The sequence below is a fragment of the Homalodisca vitripennis genome, chromosome X (genome assembly GCF_021130785.1).
Source record: "Homalodisca vitripennis isolate AUS2020 chromosome X, UT_GWSS_2.1, whole genome shotgun sequence".
In the NCBI taxonomy this organism is placed as follows: Eukaryota; Metazoa; Arthropoda; class Insecta; order Hemiptera; family Cicadellidae; genus Homalodisca; species Homalodisca vitripennis.
The window spans coordinates 55,579,608-55,601,299 of record NC_060215.1 but is presented as its reverse complement, the minus strand read 5'-3'; the positions used below and the strand labels follow the sequence as shown (position 1 = coordinate 55,601,299).

The 21,692-nt window shown below is 33.2% G+C and overlaps 1 protein-coding gene across 1 annotated transcript in view; it reads right to left on the bottom strand.

The window, feature by feature from the left end:
- Nucleotides 1-17,550, bottom strand: part of LOC124369007 (bestrophin-2-like) — a 40,338-nt gene extending 22,788 nt beyond the window's left edge. The window contains exon 1 of the mRNA XM_046826613.1: nucleotides 17,455-17,550. The gene's annotated coding sequence lies outside the window, so the exon portion shown is untranslated. The remainder of the gene's footprint in view (nucleotides 1-17,454) is intronic.
- Between the last annotated feature and the right edge of the window lie 4,142 nt (nucleotides 17,551-21,692).

The window sequence follows — 21,692 nt, the reverse complement described above, 5'->3', positions numbered from 1 at the left end:
TTAGTTTATCAATTTTATATTTCATGTTTATTAATTGCGGGCAGTTTCAGGTGGTGTCAACGAAAGGACACAAACGGTTATGACGCCGACTGAAAGTGGTGTTGCATGCCCTGACTAACCTAACTGCTGCTGTAACTTTGCAGTCCTTTGACCTTTTGACCTCAAAATCAATCCAAGAGGAACAAAATTACCGAGTTTCAAGTCTCTAGGATCTTTCTATCGACAATATTTTAAGAAGGACCTGTCAGATATTTACTTAGCTGTTAGTTACATCTTAAAAGCTGTTAAACAAGCAATGTTTGAACATATTAACTAAGAATGAGAAATCTGAACTCTTCATAACAATAACAACAAAACCTGACCTTATTTTCCACATAGTAAATGGCTGATGGCATTGGTTGAAAAGAGTTATTGACAAATTCCTAATGAAAGGACTGAAAGGATGTATAAGGAAATTTAGCAATATTAGGCCATTTTGTTATAGGCTATACGGCTTAATCATATAATATTATAATCAGAATGATTTACCTTTTTTGTTCAATTATAGAACAACATACAGTTTTATGGGAATCTCAATGGAGGGCGGTGTCAAATGATTAATACATAAAAAAAGGTCTTGGCGCCACTACGTGATTCTATAGAATTAATAGTTTTATACACACCTAATTTTGGTAGTGTCCCTGTTGACGGCGCCCTGGAATGTGAGGATGAGGGGTGCGGTTATTGTACTAACGGTCGAGCCTCAATTCCTTCCGTACCCTCCCACGCTCCAGGAATAAAACCGAAGAATGAAGCAGGGCGTCCCCAGAATTCCCTATTGGGCGATAGCAATAGTACATACCCGTTTAATAAGTTTTTTATATGTACACCCATATATATACAAACACACACACACACACACACACACACACACACACACACACACACACACACACACACACACACACACACACACACACACACACACACACACACACACACACACACATATATATATATATATATATATATATATATATATATATATATATATATATATATATATATATATATATATATATATGGGTGTAATCGTTACTAAAAAACTTAGCAACACTAAAAATTAACGTAAAATGGCGTTGAAACTTATTTTTTCATAGATTGGCATAGACCTTGTCCAGATGGTGATACAGTTTGATAGGTTCTTCGGGGGGTATTCCCCCTTAAGGATACGGCACTGAACGACGGGTGTGGCGCCTATTTTCAACGCCTCTATAACAGAATTTTACCTGCTACCTGGCATTTCCTATGTGACCTACCCGTGACCCTGATTTTGGAGGCACATTGACTCGACCATATAGGCCTTATGGATACGACTACAAGTACAAAGTAATTCATTGTGTACTTACTGTAAATTATTGGATATCGGAGTGACATTTACTTTTTTATTTGTCGTTGTAGATTTATTATTGTAATTATGACAAAGAAATTACAAGATATACCTGGATTATGATGAACCACGAGCAGCGGTTAAGATTGGTTCCTCAGATCTGTTTACTACAGAATAATAGTATTTATCTCAATAAGTCCGAATAAATATCCTATGGTTGCTTCTGTTCTTGATGTGAATAAAGTCGTTTCGGAACCCTGGAGTCAGAGAACGAAACAGTTTCTATGGCCACCAACGAAATAGATCGAACTTTCATGCGAAATGTCATGGTATTCGGTTCAGATTTCACTGATGTAGGCTAGTAAGACGAAACCTTAGTGGTGTTCATAGCCCATCAGTACTGAACACGTTTGATATCATATGAACATAATGAATAACTCAAAACATGTATAATTATACATATTTAACACAAATATAATTTCTGACTTTAAACTAAGTTCATGCCAAATTCTAATCGTACAAAACTATTTTGGCACAATACAAAAACAAACATTCAAACCTTAAGATTGAATATTTAGTATTATGGTAATTGTCTTAAAGGACACCCTTGCCTGCTTCGCGGTATCATTAGCTCGCTGTACACGTTTGTACACTCGGCTTTTCTTTTGGAGAGTATTCATGGCCCTATGTAAACTGATTTGATATAGTATATGTTGTTACTTTTCTATTTCTGATCATTTTATTCTCTTCATCACATATTCTTTTGTTAAACGCTGCTCTTAGCCAGAATAAAAAGCGAGCCTCTGCGACTCTGCTGCATCAGTTCAGAATGACCCCTCTTTGATTTCGCTAATAAAGAAAGAAAGCCAAGTATTTCACCAGCTGATTTTCAATCTCATAACCTATATCTCGTCACACGGTCTTTAAAGCAACATCCAAAAGGAAATGAAAGGGATCCGACAACAGATTGAACTGCCTTAAACCACAGCTAGAGAACAAATCTGCAATCTCTTGCCAGCCATTTTAAACGCCACTGAACTCCGAGTCATACTCTCCAAGTCAATTTGGTACCCTTAACTCTGCCAAAACATTAGTAATGGCAAATAAGCTAAACGGTGCCCATTGTTTTGCAGCGGAAAGTGATGCTGATACAACTTCCACCGTGCATGATAAAAAAACACTTAAAATTGAGAAACATTCACCACTGCCATCTTCAAAGCAACTCTGACACAAATGAATTAACCCTTACAGTGCCGAAATCACACTAGGATATGTAAAGCAACTAGATAATGTTATAGAGTGAGACGTTGGAAATTGAGGGGTAATGTTGGCTTCCCGAACGCCTTAACTATCACTGAAGTTATGCTGAATGACATAGCACCCCATCGCTCGTGCCGTCAATTTGACGTCACGCAAGGGAGTGATAAATCAGTGTAGGGGCTGTGTACATGCCTTGATTTAGCACCTCCTCTGAGATATACAGAATGTATATAAATTGACGCTCGAAGTGCATGCCGCTGTTTTCCAGGCGTAGCTGAGTACTGTTGTGTGCCCATGTTGTGTACGCTAAAATTACTGCCAGGATGGGGCATTCATTGTTGAAGTGATATTTATTATCGTACCGAATAAACGTTTTTAATTTTTTTTCTTCTGAATTAATGGCTTGTAAAGAGACAATCTAAACTTCCACTTAGTACCCATTTGGTGATTGTTAGTGATAGAAAATAATTCTTTCATATGCAAGTTATTCATTTTTGTACCGCCATTAATTTGATGTGTAGAAAACACCCCCTTACCATTAAAAAGTGTTGGCTTATGGGTACTTTACAGTTTTAGAAAACTTTGAAAAATTCAACCTTGCATTACATAATTTGGAAGCGCGTGTCATAAAGTATCAGAACACAATTTTATTTTAGTGTGGGTTCATACTACAGGAGTGGCTATAAAAAACAAAAATGCACTGTTTTCTGTACACTTTAGACAACCATTTTGAAAGGAATAGAGATAGTAAAAATGTATTCACCAAATGCTTGGGATGCAAATACCTTTAAAATTATGAAAAACATAACATTTGTTTGCATTTGAAAGTTTTGAATTTGAACATGGGACACTCTGTATAAAGCTTCTCTGTATTTTACAGAATTAAAATTATTTTAAACAAATTATTAGACTCGATTTAGTGAGGAATCCTTTTAAACTAAATATTTGTTAGTTAGAAATTGTTATTGTTTTGTACTAATATTTGATATTATCTTTCAAATAGAGCAATTACTTAAATGTAAAACCACGTCTTAACGTCAATAGATCTAGCTGGCCAGAGTACAGGACCTTTCTGTTCCATTCAAGTCATGTTCAAGTTTGCAAGGATGCACTTCACTTTTGACACTGTTAATTTACACTTGAGCTGAAAAACGTATCATGGTTTATTAACACCATATTATACCCAAACTCAATTAGAAAACAAAAAGGTAACAAGCTTCATATTTTATCTTTACATATTCTGTATAACAGAAAGCAAAGAACACCTACAAAACATTTATTAAATTGACTAATTTCAAATTCAAACTCATATCCATGGACACTGGCCTAGAATTGCATCAAAATTATAAACCCTACAATTATATAAAATAGATTATGTAACGTATTAAAACTCTTTCAAATATATTATTTTGTCTTTTATAGTAATTTCAATTGAGTTGTAGAAATCGTGAACAAATATCAACCAAAAAGAAAATAATTGGAGGTTGTAGGAGTTTATGAACAACATTACATTATATTTTACTCGATTGAGGTAGGTTATTATGCTCTAGTTGCATGACGTTCAGTAACATGTAGACCTCAAACGGGGTGGTCGCGATCGTCTCATTTTTTTGTTGTTTAGGCTCCAGGAAAGTTTTTACGCTCCATAGATTTTATCAAACAACCAAATTGGGAGGTGACACGCCTTTGGGCAGGATCTAGCTGGATCCAGAACAACATACGAGTACATTATTTGTGCTACTAAATTCAGTGTTTTATTTTTGTCATTGTGCTTCCATCATAATGTATTCATTGCGGCGCCTTAAAAATAAATTAAAATTTTACTCCTTACGTTTAATTTATTTACTTACGCCCAAAAGACGTTTTATGGCATGTACACGTGTAACGAAAATTTATCAACATGCTCATTTCCACGGACTGACGTACATTCGCGAGAACCTAAAAGCACAAGTCAGTTCGTGAATCCAGAGAATTCAAACTATTAATTAACTGATCGTTTCAAAAATTATTGCTCTAGATAACACTTTATGACTAATTCCACTAAAAGGTTTTGTTGCAACACGTCTTAAGAATGAAATGGTAGCTTTTTGAGATAAGAGGGTTAGTAATTAATTTTATCGATGTTATTGTTCGCTGAAAGACAGTAATTCGCGTAGTCATTCGATAAATCATCCAATTAACTGTTAGACACGTACGGACTCGTTTAAATCTTTACGACTGTTGTAGTCACTTAATTGGTTCCATAAAATCAGCAATAAATGTCCACATGGGTTCTAAAGTGAATAAATGAAGACGTCATAATGTAGTTGTAAATATCACGGTAGTGACATAATAAATCTTCATGTGACTCCCTGATACTTATAGTGACAGCTTGTAGTATGTTTTACTTACGAGCGAACTTGGTGTATTACGTTGTCACTTACATATGCTATCTAAATATTGTACGTTAAAACGAAAAGACTTATTGAAGCCATTGAAAGTATTCATAAAACTAGAAAACTAGTGTATCCTAATGTATTAACTAGAATATTCTATGACTGAAATTGGTTTATTTTAATCATAATGAAGATTAAAACCGTATTAAAAAAAACATTTGTCTTGCTCGTTCCAACAGCACATAGTCTAATATGACCAGTATTATACTTATAATCGTTAGAATAATATAAGTTTTGAAGGTAACAGACAAATACCTGAAAGCTCCGAAACTATAGAAGGGATTACATGAAACGTTGTACTCATTACAAATCACGATTGTTCATGTTACAGATGGGGTGCTAGCAGAAACGGTTTGAACATTTCGCAACAAACTATACAAAAATAAAAATTTTTATCACATTCAGAATGATTTTTAAAATATTAAAATTATCATTAGGGTTGGTTTCATGAGCCATTGGTCCCCATGAACTCGTAGAAAACGGCAATATCACTCTCGTGAACTAAACAATCGAGACCCAAGTATAGAAATGTTTATATTCCAGTGTAGCAGAATAAAATAGTTCAAGCCCATTTTTATGATTAGTACTAGTTGATTGAAAAATGTCTCAATCGGCAACAGCATTTAAATAACTTTACAATTGTGGTCATTAAATTATGAAAAAATGATGTTTTATGACTATTTGCAAGAAGCTGTACTGTACTGATAATGGAAAAGCTTTGAAATCTTCAAACAATTAGGTTTAAATGTTTATTTGTGTACAAATCTTACATTTATGCATATCAGCGTAGTAAAGCACGAGTATTTTATAAGAAACGAGTTTTTAAATATCATAATTTAACCATGGAGATTCGTGAAATACCAATATACTTTAGATCGTATAAAAACACAAAAAACAACAATATGGACCCATGTGTGTTACACTTTTGCCGGCTGCGTTTTGTATGATTTCATAACCAATTGGGAGAACTGGTAAAAAATCGTGATCACTACTCTCGTGAACTCAACACTCTTCGTAAACGATCACGAAGCTATGGTTTGAAAATTTAAAACGTTTGCTTACAATGATGAATACAATGGTGCTCGTAACATTCATATTTGGGTTTAACAGGTGTGAAAAACTGTTACTTATCACATATAGGTGTTACTATCACAGAGTTTAGGGAATTTTGGGAACAGTCGTCTCCTACGTAAATGTTTCTATATAGTATATCACGTTATTATGAAAATTTTGACTAACACTTCCGCCGCTATTTATATTTTTATGACAAGCCAGGCGCGGCAAGATGGCTCGTTTGACTTGGACATTTTATTCATTGATTGCAAACAAATACTGCAAATTCAACACGCAGATTGTTTTATCAACTACAGTAGTTACAACTATACGATATTAATCACAATCCCAAATAATAGTGTGTAAAACATTAGTTTTAAGAGAATTGCTGTACTATGTATCACTATGCTGTACTATGTTTTTAGTCTTTTTAGTTTAATAGCACTTTTATTATGCAATGTCCATTTCTTAGTTTAAATACAGATGCTGGTGGTCAACGGTAGATTGCAGTTACCCTTCAACAAAATCCTGGTTCTGAAGTTCCTCCCGCACTAAAATGTGTAGTTCTTGTGCCGGGTTACTTTTCTGGACTAGCATTCAACTTTGCCAATGTTAAGGGGGGCCATTTACCCAAAACCAAAAGTTTTTTAATTATAATTTTTTTTTAATTTGACTATTTTATTATAACCTGGTTAGTTTTGTAAAAAAATTTCAATGAAAAAACTTTCTTTCCCCCCACCCATTGCCTTAGGGGGGGGGAGAGCAGTTTTTTTTTTTGTTTTCACACGGGAAAACACTCTAGTTTTATTAGTATTATATATAATTAAGTATTTCTTTTTTTTTAATTGTAGGGTAAGCAAATACCTACACACTGTAGCATGGGTTTTAATAAATTCAGTTATTTATTACCATAAAAAAATTTTTTTTCCTCAAAAAGTTAGGTTTTTAAAAAAAAATTTTCAAAAAAAAATTTTTTTTGTGGGGTTATTTGTAGTATTTTTGTAATTTCCATGCTACAGTGTGTAGATAAAGTATCTAGGAGAGTACATAAAAAATTTCAAGTTGATATATTAACAAATAAAAAAGTTAGAGTGTTTTCCTGCGACGCAAAACACAGAAATTTAAAACTTTCGGAAAAGTCCAAAAAACAAAAGCTTGACACAATTCTTACATTTTATTTAGTTTAAACACTTACTTATAAGGATATAAGTTCCTAGAAGTTCCCTGCTCCATAAGTAGGCCCTTCTTTCTTCTTCTTCTTTGTCTTCTAGTCTCTGCTTCTTCAGCTTCAAATTCCTTCGATATCTCTTGTTAATGCAGATTGTTCTTGCGCACAGTGCTAGTAACTCTCTTTTTGTCTCTGATATTTATTATTCTACCACTGAACCTTCCAGGAGAGACTCCAGCAGCACTCATGCTCAATGAAAATACAGAGTTTCCAAAATTAAAACTGTGAAACAGCCTCAGCTACTGCGCCCTCAAGAGTCTTTTTTCGAAACGTTTCTTGTTTTAGGACACTTTTTCCATATGGTACCATGCAAATTCTCATTTGCATTTTGGGTCCTTCCTTTTACACATCTTTCCAACAAATCCTTTGCCACTAACCTTTGGTAAACAGGAAAGATGTGTCTGAGAACCTGTGGCGTGATGGCAGTACCCAAGTTGTCCTTATGCGGACCAGGTGTAACGTTTGTAGCTTGCGCCCTTTTGTAAAAACACCAGCTCTTTTCTCCATCAGGACAATTTTGAGTGGCGAGGCGCTTCATCTGTGGATGTACAATGATGTAAAGTGGCAAGTATGTCACTTTTCATTTTAGAAATGTCATCTTTATTCCTAAGGATGCTATTCTTGTAATATTTTGTCAGTTTTATAATTGTTGTTTCCTTGAGCATTCCGTAGCCTTTGCCACCAAGGGTTATACCTTTAGCACGACATGTCTTAATAATATTGCGAAGCCCAGTCCCAAGGCGTTTGGCAACGTGGTTAACACATTCTTCTTTTGTTAGGACTAACTCATTTCCATAAAATATGAAGGCTCTGGAGGTGACCAAATACAGAAGAATCACCGTCCGACAAAATAGTGACATAACGAAAGTTATAGGTCAAAGATCTCTGCCAAAGGATTTCCGCAGCTTTTGTTTTCCATTGCTGGGGATGACCCATCATAGTTTTTTGTAGCACAAGTCTTTATGTCCACTAAACCAAATATTATATTCTGGAGAATCTTCACCTAACTCTGTCTTAGTAATTTCACACACCTGACAATACTTTGACAGTACGCAATAGTCTACGACTAGGCCAGTTTGTAGCTCTATCACACATCCAATGCCATAATTGGATGTATGGCCCTCTCTTGTGCCACGATCCATCGTAGCTTACACCGAGATCAATGACAGAATCGTCAGTTACAGTACAATCCATTTCTTTGTATACTTCACGCACTCTTTTTCGAGCCATTTCAAGATTACTTTGACTGACATCAATGGCAGTATTTGCTACAACTGAAGCATGCTTGTGAAATGTTTTGCTACTCAAAATAGGGCATGTTCATAATCATACAAAACTGCTCTACAGCAGCATAACCTTTTCCTAATGCTGTAAAACTTTTTCACAACTCTACGGTTTACATCAAAGTTGTTAGATTCATCAATTGTATCAGAAGTAAAAGAAGAAGCTTTTAATTCTTCGCAAGTACTACATGAAATCGTAAGTTTTATTGCAAACCCACGTTGGTCTGATGTCTTCAAAACTAAATTTTTTTGTTGAAAGCATAGAGGGCAAGCTAGGCTAGTAACAAGAGGCTTCAAACACCTAATGTCAACCACTGCGTACTCCGGTGTGTTATGCGTACTGCCGTGAAGGCTTGTGTTCTCCTCGCAGCTAACTTCCGAGTTACGCCTAGTAAAAGCTGTGTTTATATCATTTACTCTAATAGTAGGTAGGCCTAATGATTTTGTAGACCTAATTAAATCACTCTTATTCTCAGATGTTTTTAGAAGTACTGGGAACAGGGTTAGAATCATCACAGGATGTGGTAGGCCTATAAGTTTTTTCCACTTGCCCCCATCTTTTACTGGCTGCTAAAGCAGCTTTTAGTTTTTTGTTACTCTTAGTTCTAGCACTTTTCTGAATAGTAGAATGTTTTATCGGTGCCATTTTTCACTAACAATACAAAAATTCATAAGCTCACCACCAAAATTCTTCAAAACAAATCTGTCTACCTTCAAAACAAATCAAAGAAGACAGCACCGTCCTTCAAAACACTTCCACTAACATATAAAACTAATATCAATTCACTATTTATAGTTTGTGCTTTTCTACTGAAAATAAAAGCAAACTTCAAAAATTAACACACTGTGTTTACTGACCACAACAAAACAAGGCTAGAGAAGTAAACAAAACACAAACAGCTGGCTTTCTGCTTGCCAGTACAAAAAATCAGATTGTTTCTGGCTGGTATTGCCAACCTAACAAATCAAAAAACTCTGAGAAACAACCACTGTTATATTGTATAATTATATAATAATTATATAATAATTGTATAATAATAATAATTTTGTTGGATAGTTGTATTTGGGTGTAGCATAATGAAGGTTTCTGCATGCAGGCGAAAAAAATGGGAGTCAGGCAGTGGTATGCATGTACAAAACCACACAAAAAAACCATGATTTAGTCAATAAAAACTTATTTAAATGTCAAAACATGTCTTCCAGAATGTTTAAGAAATAAAAACAGAAAAAAAATTTTGAAAAAAAAAAATCATTTTTTATGGGTAAATGGCCCCCCTTAACAAGGTACGGCATTACACATATGGAGCTTTTAAATTGAAGGAGTTAATTATTCAAAAAATTCCAAAGAGAGGATTTAACGTCCACAGCACGTTGGAAGTAAATAACCATTACCTAGTAGTAACTATTGTACTAATTTAATACACTACTGCTAGGAGACGCTCAGACAATAAAGTTACAGAGGGTAAGATAAAAGTTATGTAGGTCCATAGCAATGAACCTGTTAAAAATTGATTGGCAAATTTTGGTTACGTTTCAAAATAAAACTATTCTGGAGGTTTTAAACATTGTAGAGTAATTAATAAACAATTAGCTAACAAATAAAAAACTTTTTCATTGAAATCGGATCTAGTCTCGTCAATTTTGGTAAGGAATTAAATAATATTAAAAGATACGCTTTATAAACACTGTTTTACAAATCCAGTACATACGCACGTATATGTTCTACGTTATTTTTTTTTTATTTACTATTACCTTTGGAAATAGTATTGAACTGTATGTCTGATGCTCCTGTTTTCTAGTAATGGAGATGTGAAAAGGGGCTTTTCACTTGTGTTTTGCACCCATACAAAAGTTATTTAATGGGTTGATTTTGTAATACTTAATCACTATTTATTCCATAGGATTCTATCCATAAGAAACTGAAGGTCGGAATGCACGATTGTCAACCTGGATGTGGTATTCTTAAAAAGTATATAGAATATAATTATAAAGTATTGAAATTTTAACAATAACAATAAATCATTAGATTTTATTTTAACTCACAAAAAACTGCATTTTAAAGCTTTGCTATTTGAAGGTTTTGTGCGAAAACGTTGTTCTAGCACTAAGAGAAATATATTTTGTAATAGAGCGACGTGAGGCATTCATATTTCACATAAGTGATAAATATTAATGAGACCACGTGGTGTACTATGTGTTTATTATGGGCGGTCGTCAACCCATAATATACCGGACCATACTGGTTCAAACGTCATATTATTGAAACTTTAAACAAGCTCCTAAGTTTTGTAGTGGCTTGCCTCTGAACATTCGGTGCAGAGGTCCCGGGTTCGAATTTCGTGGGAGTCCAAAATTCTAGGGTTGATAATAATATATATATATATATATATATATATATATATATATATATATATATATATATATATATATATATATGTATATATATATCTTTAATAATAATAAACATTGTGAGTGGATCTATGTTGTTACTATAGCCTCAGTTTGGATTATCGAATAAATATCTAAATAGCAACTGACGGCCGGATCTAACATGTATAATCGTTACATTAGTTGATTTTATTCATGATCACATCCAATTAGTTTGAAGTTATAATTATTTTAGATATACAGATACCCCAGGAGGGTTCACTTCTGGCTGCTTTATACCTTCCAGTTGAGCCTACAGTAGTTACAGCAAAGACCGATGTGTCACTTTTATCTGGGAAACCCTATGGATGTCCAAGAGCAGCACATCTCTAACCGCAAATGTCGAGATAAGTCGAGTGCAAGGGTAGATTGATAGGTCTAGTCTACTGCAGGGGGGTGACTGTAGGATGTGGTAGTTTCGTAACTAGCCTGGACATACAGACGTGCCATCCATCCCTGCTTTGACCAGAGAGGCTGGTACAGAGCTGGCCTCCCCTTCTTCCAAGAACTAATGACAGATTAATGGACAAAATTCTTCCTAATAGATCTCAACAAGAGGCGGCCCCTACTCTCAACATTATTCATCTAAAATATCCTGTCACTCCGGAAGCAGCGCAAAGGTTCTTTTAGTAAGTGCAGTTCCTCAGCTTCTTTTCCTGAGTTAGATAATACATCGAATTAGGTCAGCAGCCGAACTGATATGTAAAACAACAATGCATAAAATGTGTTTGCATTCATCATGACCATTTATAGTAAAATGCACCTTAAAATATCTCTAACAGTAAAATGCACTTTCGGTTTACAGTGTCCGTAGTAAAAACTATGTTTGGAGATAGCTTTATCTCGGATTCATCTGTTTTAGGAGAGCCGCTGGCCGAGTTGTCTAGGTTCGGCTTCATGTTGGCGGAACTTCACACTGAGTCATTGCGGGCTACACGGAGGCGTACATCGGATTTTGGATCTGTGCTAGAGATAGCGCAGATTAGAAGCCTATCAGTAACCATAGAACATCAGGACCATCGACCTTGTACTATATCAACTCGCATTCTTGTTCTGTTTGATGAGATCCTCGCACAGCCCAGTGGCCCATGAGAACGGACAGAGTAAGGCTTAAAAGGCCTTCCCTCCTTTTATAAAATTATCGAAAAATGTTTGTTAAATTTCAATTTTATGGCTTGGAAAAGCTCTTCAACAAAATATAAACAAGTCAGAAAATCAGAAGTTATTTGTATTGAATTTGGTACAAAATGGAATGTTGTGGAAGTTAAAATAATAGCTGGGTTTTGATGGAAACATAAAATAAATGTGTTTTAAAATAAATTTACATGATACAATATGTATACATTCAGTTTAGAAGGAACTTAATTCTCTGAGTTTTCTTTAGAAGTTTCAATATGTTTTATTTATGTTTGAGACATTTGGAATATCTTTTAGACGGGAGTTTATGTCATTTATGTGAACTGTCCTGAGTGGATTGTATCTCTTTTTACATATACATCATATCCACGGACATACGGTTATATATGCATATATGATACATTGTTAATGCTATTGGTTTGTTGATTTATAATACAAATATTTATTTTTTTTTCTTTTTTAGAATTATAATGTTTTCAAAGTTTGTGAATAGTTTTTGTTGCTGGCTCTCTCTTTGTAACTACATACGTACATGTTTATGAACTGTTAATATATTGTTAATATTGTTATTATAATGTTTTGATCGTTTTAGCAATTAATTAAAAACTTACTAAAATAATTTGTTAAATAACTAATAGAACATGCTAGCACTAAAACCAGCAGTGTTTTGAGAAAAATTCATTAATTGTAATTATCTGTTCAAGCAGCTCACACAATATATTATTTTTTATAATTTATCTAAAAATTAGTTTTTTTAATTTGGGAAATGTGTGAATGGGTTTTTCGTTTATAATAAATAAGTTTAGAAGCAGTGGCCTTCTCAGTGTGTGCTGCAGAATGATAACAGCTCGCTATTAGGTCAAAATACACTGCCCACAATAAATAATAATTTTGACCATATTAGTTACACAATGATGTATCTAATGCAATATAAGATAATACGTAGTACAAAAAAGATTTAATGGTTTTTGTATAGCTTACCATGAATAATAATTTTATTTAAAATTGTTTGAATGAATAGTGTATAATGTGGTTCAAAATTAAAAAATGTGGATGAGTATATAAAATAAGAGTACCATTTTTAAGATCTTGAGTTACCTTGATAATAAAAATTAAAATAAATCAGTAGATGTAACTATCATATAACGATGTTGGGTTTTACTCGATATAAACTTCATTTTATATGTTGGGTTTAAAATGTATTCGCAAATTAAAAACTGTTTCATTGAGATAAATGAGACATTTAAATGAAGTGGAGGCTGAAATATAAATAGAAATTTATCATTACAATCATAAGCCAAGCAAGAAATTAAAACTGTAGTTAATTGTTGTCAGCAAAGTGATATGAAGCGATATTCGTTAATTTTTAATTGATTATATTATATTTTGGTAGAAAATGTAGTTTTATATTTATATTATATTTTTATCATCTATTCTTACACGGTTTCTTATATTTATTTATTTATATTTATATTTTATATTATATTTTTATAATCTATTCTTACACGGTTTCTTATATTTATTTATTTATTTTATATTTTATATTATATTTTTATCATCTATTCTTACACGGTTTCTTGTAAAAAAATACAAAGATGTTGGTAAACAACAACATCTTAATTATGATTTCCCCAATTTGGTTTTTTCAGTTAATCAAAAAGAGTTTAAACTCAACAGTAGCCTTACAGTCTGTGCAACAACCGAATTTCCGGTTCCAATGAACTGGTACAATTTTTAACTAGCTCGGTAGTTTGGGATGGATAACCATTAACTACTTTACGCATGTTGTCGTAACCAAATTCAAAAATAATGTAGTAAACTAAGTCGCCACAAAGACAAGAATAATATTAATATTAATAAGAGTTATGGCAACCAGAATATATCTTCAACACCTTACAGTTTATAAAGGACGTGAATTTGACTTGTGCTATTTATACCACTGTAAAACAATTCAATAACATGTTGTTACAATATAATCTTTTTTGTATGTTTACTTTTAACTAATCTTTTATTTAACTATCATATTAACTTAAAATTTTCTGAGCGAATCCTTATATTTCCATTTAAAAAAATCTCGACCAAAAACTCCTCCTCAGCAAACTCTGATTACTCCTCTGTCTGATAGGACAAATTTCAGATAATGTTACCTTTCTATGGTTTTAAATTCCAGGTTTTAGTGGAGCAGTACAAATCTTAAAATATACCTAAAAAATATATGCAGTTTAAACAAGAGAACTAAATATCCAAATATTTTTACAGATAGAGATTGTATAAACATTAGATTCTCGTATCCTGACGCGAAAGATGAATTGTAACCGCAAATGTCCTTAGATATGTTTCCGGGTTAGCTAACGTTGGTAGTGCTCAACACATTGTTTACTTCACTCCTTTGTTGATATTTTATAATAGAACAATAGTAAAATGTAGTATACCAACATTATATAATAACGCAAATAAATATTACAATTTGCCTTTAAGAATATGCATGTTTCTCTGAAGAAGATGGTAGATGTCAATCCTCGAGAAACGTAGTGTTATAATTTTATAACATATAACGATGTCATATAAGTGTTTGAAATTCTGCTATATTTCAAATAATCCATCGTCAGTTACAAACTTTAAACAAATTCCGTATGTTTCATGTTATAAAAATGTGTATATCTACACTTGGAACGGGTTCATATTATTTTGGAAAATGATACTACTAGTGTCAATATAAACATACACAAGGAAAGTATTATGACCACCACAATGAAACCGTAACAGTTTTAAAAATAGATTAAGTAGGAATATTTATTCTATAGCTCTATAATCTATAATTATTCTTTTTATGGCTTTTATAAAAATCCGTTATTGCAAACGTTGTACAAATGCAAGTGTAATTATATGAAAGAAATGTCTCCTTTTCTTTGTTACGAAAGAAACTTTGAAATTGATATTTATGTTAATAATCTCTGTGTCGATATTTACTAGACATTTTTTACCAAGATGCTGGAATCGTTGCACCTTTGTTATTTATGAAGAGTGGTTTCTATATTATTGCAGAAGGCAACTTCACTTTGCATGCCTTAACGTTACGTACATTTATTTTTGAAAATTTTAGCAACATATTTAACAGTAAAATATATGTTTATTTTCAACACACTACCACGATTGTAAACATATATAAACATTTTTAGTAGTAGAGGACTTTATAGTCCTAACTTCACCTCTATTAAAGACATTTTTTATTCAATTTCATTTTAATATTTCAATTGGAATTAACATTTTATTACAAATGCCATGTTTTATAGATATTTCCCGTGCGCAGTAATTATAATTCGAAAAAAGTGAAAAAAAAAAAATCAATCTTTTAATATATATATAAAATTGTAAAGAATTAATATATATTAACTTGTTCTTAATACTATGTCTGAAATGTCTTAAAAATGATGACATGTTATTCATGTATGTAAACGTATCTCTAACTCGAAAATGAGCACCTTTTTGATATTTAGCCAATAACGTAACCTTTTGATCAACTGCATACGAATTCGTGCGTAGTATGAATCGAAAAATAAAAAAAATCCTAATATTAATTCATAATTTTTGTTTAAACTTAAAAATAACTAGAATTTGGACATTATAATGCTTAACGCCACATTTTGAGCGGTTACAAAATATTAATGAAAATGTCCAACATTGTGCTATGGTTAATTTAATCGAGTAATTTTGCAAATATCAGTGTAGTAGTAATGATAACAGAAAAGGAAGGAAGAATTGTACATTACCGACGCAACCCAAATTTAAACCCGTGCCCTAGTACCAATTTTTTGGAAGTAAAATAATTCCAAACGTTAAGAAGTTAGATGTGTCCACAGTGGTAGCTGAATCAGCACGAGCTGCCTACTGACTGCTGCTGGCTTGGCGAGCCGTTGTTGCTGATGGAGACTACAACAGTTAGCTAGCTAGCTACCTTTACATTATATATTACTTCATGAGAACTTGTTGACTCCCTTCTGTAGTGACTATGTCACTTTCACAGATCACTGAAAAAGTTGTGCTGCAAAGTTTTTTGTCAATTTTGAGAACATATTTGGAATTGTTGATTTGCGTTACAATTATTTAAACTGTTTCTTTGAATGAAAAGAATGAAATTCCATTTACCATCGGACGTCAGTTATGGTAAATGCTGTCAGTTATTATCCTAATGCTGTATACAGAATTTCACTTCGATTAAAATATAATATTGTTGGAATGTCGTTATATAATATTTGGATATCGATTCGGCTCTCTTTTACTATCGTAACATTTTAAGACTGGGCTGGAGATTATTTAAATTTAATGCTATGAGATATCGAGCTTTTACAGTTTAAGAATGGCCTCTAAGAAACATAAAAAAGTAGTACATAACCCGTTGTGCTAAATTTGTTTAATCGTCTGCAATAAATGGGAGAAGTTTCAAAGGACATTTTCACATGTGTATACATATAGAGATCGAAGCTGATCCAAATTACAGATTTGGTTCATAAAAATACGTAGAGTTTTTTTTCCGAAAGTACATTACCTAAATGTGTTCAGATAACGATTTAATCTTGAAACTTCATATCTAGTTTCAATGAAACACAACTGTTGCAACAGTTTTTACGTTGTAACGCAGGTGGTTATTTTTTTAAAGTTACAAATATATTGACATAAAAAATGATCACCTCATCTTTATTTTATCCAAAAATATTTCCTAAAAAAGATATGAACATTATGGGAGACTGGTGTAATTGTGTTACACAGATAATAGGCTATATGTGTTTAATAATTCGTTATATGCAACGATGTATTACTATAAAGTGTGTTTAGACCAGGTGCGGGTGCAAAATCAGGTTTGTTTTTCAACATGTCGTTTCGTATTTATTGATTTACTGTGATCGAAAGAATGTCGAAATTTGATTACACTTAATTATAAATACAACGAATTTGAATGCAAATATGTTTGACAAGGATATTCTACTGTAAACAAAATCGTCTCATGAATTTTTTTTAATGAAAACTCCGAGTTCGGATTTTGCTGATCAATTTTTATATTTGCAAGAATACGAAGTTGACTATGCCTTAATAAACAAATGGAAGAAAACATTCAAAAGCATGGAGTACTCCCTGGATGCACAATGCCGGCTTCACTATCACATGCGTAGATTAAAATAAAAGCACCATCTAAAGTGCGGCTCATCTTTTAAAACTCATAGTCGTACTAAATAAATATAGTAATTAAGTAAATGTATTACTCACAGCAAAGTACTGTTCATTAATCCAAAGACGGCAGTGGACCGGTCCGCAGAGTACGCACTGACCACAGAGACCTGGCAACCGACACTGACCACTGGCACTGCTAGACTGGCTTGTGCTGCCTGGCTAGCTTCTGGCTGCCCCCTCTCTTGGCTGGCTGGCACCGACCATCCCGTGCCCGAGGATCAACCGTTACGCTAGCCGCTGCTCTCACTGCCAATTTATGCGTGTAACTTTTGGTACACAACTTTTAGCTTTAAATCCAGTACACCCAAAGTACGAGATGAGTACAGACCTCATATATAAATAGTACTTCTAAGTAGCATTCAAATATAAAAGTATAACAGTATATGCATTGTTTATTTTTTTTCAACTCTTTAAAAACTCGTGGTTGAAGCGAAACGTTAGGTATCAAGAATGAAAAATACAAGGAAATGTTACAAAAATTATTACTATTCAAAATATTATTCTTAATAAAATTGTTTGTTATGAAATGATTTAAGTGCTTGCCTAGACTTTGGTAATACTGTTTAAGTCCATTTATTGACAATCATAGTCGTTATCCCAAGCTGGAAATGATTTCAGTGTAGATACTGTTGTGAAGCATCATCATTTATGACTAATAAAATTGGACGAAGCCTTTTGTATATACTCCACCAAGAACTTTAGCAGGCTTGAAACTGCACGTACGTACAGATCCATCGGAAGCTTCAAAGAGACCTGCTGGCTCCTTTTCATCCATTAGTGCATCCATATGGTTATAGTTGTGATAGCGATGGCTTTATGGTATTTATATTGTTCAGAATTCTCACCAATCTCCACCAATATAGAAAAGCTTATGTGTTTTGGGTATATAACGATATTTGACCACCACAGTGATAATCCTTCTGGTAAATAGGAATACTCAGTAACCGCGTACTATTAATATGGACTCAAGATATAAAGGATCTGTAATAGACCTCTTTATATTCAGATTGCGTGAAATGCATCAAAAGATAGTTCGGGAAGGTTTGTCTCAAAACCGATACGAAGGAAACCGATATTCATGTAAGTCAGGGAGGCCTCCCCAGAACTATTGTGTTTACAAGACAAACACAATGTTATGTGTGTCGTTGTTTATGAAATCAATAGAGGAATTCCTCCTAACAAAGAATTATCGTCAATCGCGTTAGTTTTGGTGGAGGTAAAAATGGGAGTGATGCAAAAAAATAAAATTACCAAGTATGAATGTTTCACAAGTACTCGTATTTTTTTGACACGCTTAACCGCCGGTTGCAATTTTCGTCCTCTTTATTTTGTTGATTGACTCTGATGCTTGATCATTATTGGGTGAATTATTATTTACTAGTCTAACGGTTACTTTTAAGTGTGTCAAGCTGAAATGAACCTGTAATAATTATGCTTTGGTCGTTTTAACTCTCCAGCTATCCTTTATGTACCACACCCAACAAATCACTACCGATGCCAAGAAAAATTAGTTTATGGTCTTATGCAATGCAAACTAAATTTCGCCCCCCATAGTATACAAATAGTTTGTGACATCATGGACCAGTTACAAGTAACCTTTGATACAGCAGAAATCTCTCCACCACCTCTGTACGCTAATTCCTATACAACCAGCACACTGGAAGACCATAAAACAGTGTGTAATAAAAGAAAAGACCGATTATTAAAACAGTTTTTGGTATCAAATCTGACATGTATTATGACCACCGATCTTTTCCCGTAAACCTTTCTGTTCCCCCCTTGAGCACATCTCGACTACAGCAGCGGGAGTGGAGATTTCACACCCTGGGGCCCCACACGGCAGCATGCCGCCTCAGGGCACGGCCCGGTCTGGCGACTCTCTTCTTGATTACATATGCAATCACTTGAGTACTCGCTCTACCTTGCAAATCACTCAGTGGTTTTTGATTTGGCGTTCGCATATTACTTCTCACAGACTATGCTTTCATCTAATACTCATGCTCTTTGGTTAAACACAAATTTCTTCTCCTTTCCCAAAATTGTTAAGTTTCAAAATACTAGTTATGAACATAATAAAGTCTATAATCGCTATTCATCAATATATTATATAAGCTGAATCGTAATATCAATGTATTAGAATCACATTGCTTATAAAGCTTATTTTTAATGCCAAATATATTGTAATTTTAGTAAAAATCATTAAATTTAAATAGCACACGCTGCTAAATTCTTAAAAGTTGGCTGTAGTGAAACGATCTTGAGTTTTATCCCAAAAGAAAAATATGAAAGATCTGATCGTTATATTTGATCATAGAATCATTAAAAAAAATATACTGCACTAACAGAAAATATGATTTATACGCATCTCAGCGTCTTTTAATATCCTGTTTTAAGTGAATAATTTTGTAATCTTTAAACGATGGAATACAATACAGTTTTAAGCCTTTTCTGATTAACCAATGAAAATATAGAAAAAGCTAAAATGTATCATGTAAGGCTTTGAGTACTCATATTTAAACCCTCAAATATGAGTAATATTTTCTTCAGGAATCCAATATATTTACTTTCAATCAACTACATGCACTGTGCTGTTTATTGTATATTCATAAAATTCCATAAAGATATGAATTTAATGAGTATTCCCGAAATACACGTTTGTTTTCTAAATTCTGAATTAAAACTGAAACCCTGCACAAAGAACTGGCTAGAAAACAGTTTGCTTATGTCGGAGTTAAAATGTTTAATAATTTCATTATAAAAGGTAGCAACTGGTTGCTGTTTGAAGGTAAACCAAAATTTAAGATGAAAGATAAATAGTATATTTTCCAAATTATAATATAATGAAATGCTCCAGTGATTCCTGATTATGGCTTTGCAGTTGAAGAGTTTTATACGTTTTATTATATTTATTGAAAACTGTTACTGGATTTTTTATTTAAAGTTTTATTATCCTGTTATTGAATTTAGAATTTTTTTATTTGTTATTATAGTTGATCTTTTTTAGTTTTATGAATTTAGATGTTGATTGTTAGTTATTGTTGTTCATTGTTGTTAGAATTGTTGATCTGTATTGTTGTTATGAATTTAAAGTTTATAGTTGGTTATTGTTGTTCATCTTGTTGCTGTTATTTATTTATTACGCAATAACCTACACATCTAGGTGTACACTCATGGGAGAGCTTACATGTACTGGGAGTCTCTTAGAGTAGCTTTCAGTCAGAAAATGTGTTTTGTTAGTGTAGTTATAACAGTATTTATTATGTTTTGTTGGGATATAGTTTTATTTTAAAGTGGTGTATTTACTAGTATTAAATTGTTATTGTTATTATAAATTGTTATTTTTATCATTATTACTTATAAAAAGTCATTTAATTGTAAAGTAGACTTTTTCCTGGGATAACATGGTAGGAGTATTAACTGTGTAGTAGCCATATCATCTGTATTTGAAAAATACTGTATTTGAAAAAGTGTATTAATCATGCATGTTGTTTTCTGAACCCCGCACGTGCCGTGTGAGGCACATGAGATCATCTATAAAGAAAAAATTGTTAATAAATAAACGTATTTCAACTGTGAACTCACGGACGACAATAAAGCGGTTTCTCTATGGTTTATCCCTGTAAACATCTTGGCTAAGGTGTGTTTCTTAAGAGTCTTCATTGTAGTCTGGTGACACTTCATAACTTCTTTAGATTTCGAAATAGCATGATTGGAGAACCAACCTTGAGATAATAAAGGAGAAGCGGCGTACTTTTAGCTCATCGAGTTTATGCAAGATTTCTACATTGTATAGCACAGCATCCTCGACTTCAGCCGCAGAATCCACTGATTTGTAAACCATGAGATCAGTTGGAAGGTTTTCCAACAGAAAATTTTTAACTCAATTTGATGAGTCAATTGTTAGAATGAGAATAGGGTTATCACTCAGCCATGTCCGTAACGACATGTTAAACTTTTGTATATACTCTGTCCATAAAATCGAACAAATCGATCACAACATTGCTAAGGTTACCAATGGAAGTAGTGTGTATTCTTCCATATTCCTCCAAAATTTTACCATCATCAATATAGATCAATAAAATTCAAAGCTCCTGTGTTCTCAAGTCATGTTGAAGGTGAACACGCATGTTCACTCTCAAAGATATAACTTTAACTTGAAGCCATAATTACGATGACTTGAGGCATGCCAAAACCTCATCAACACCTGCTCTTTATGGTATAAACGCAGAGCCTGTTTAAAGTCACCTGGCAAAAGCATCGCGACTCCCCTCACA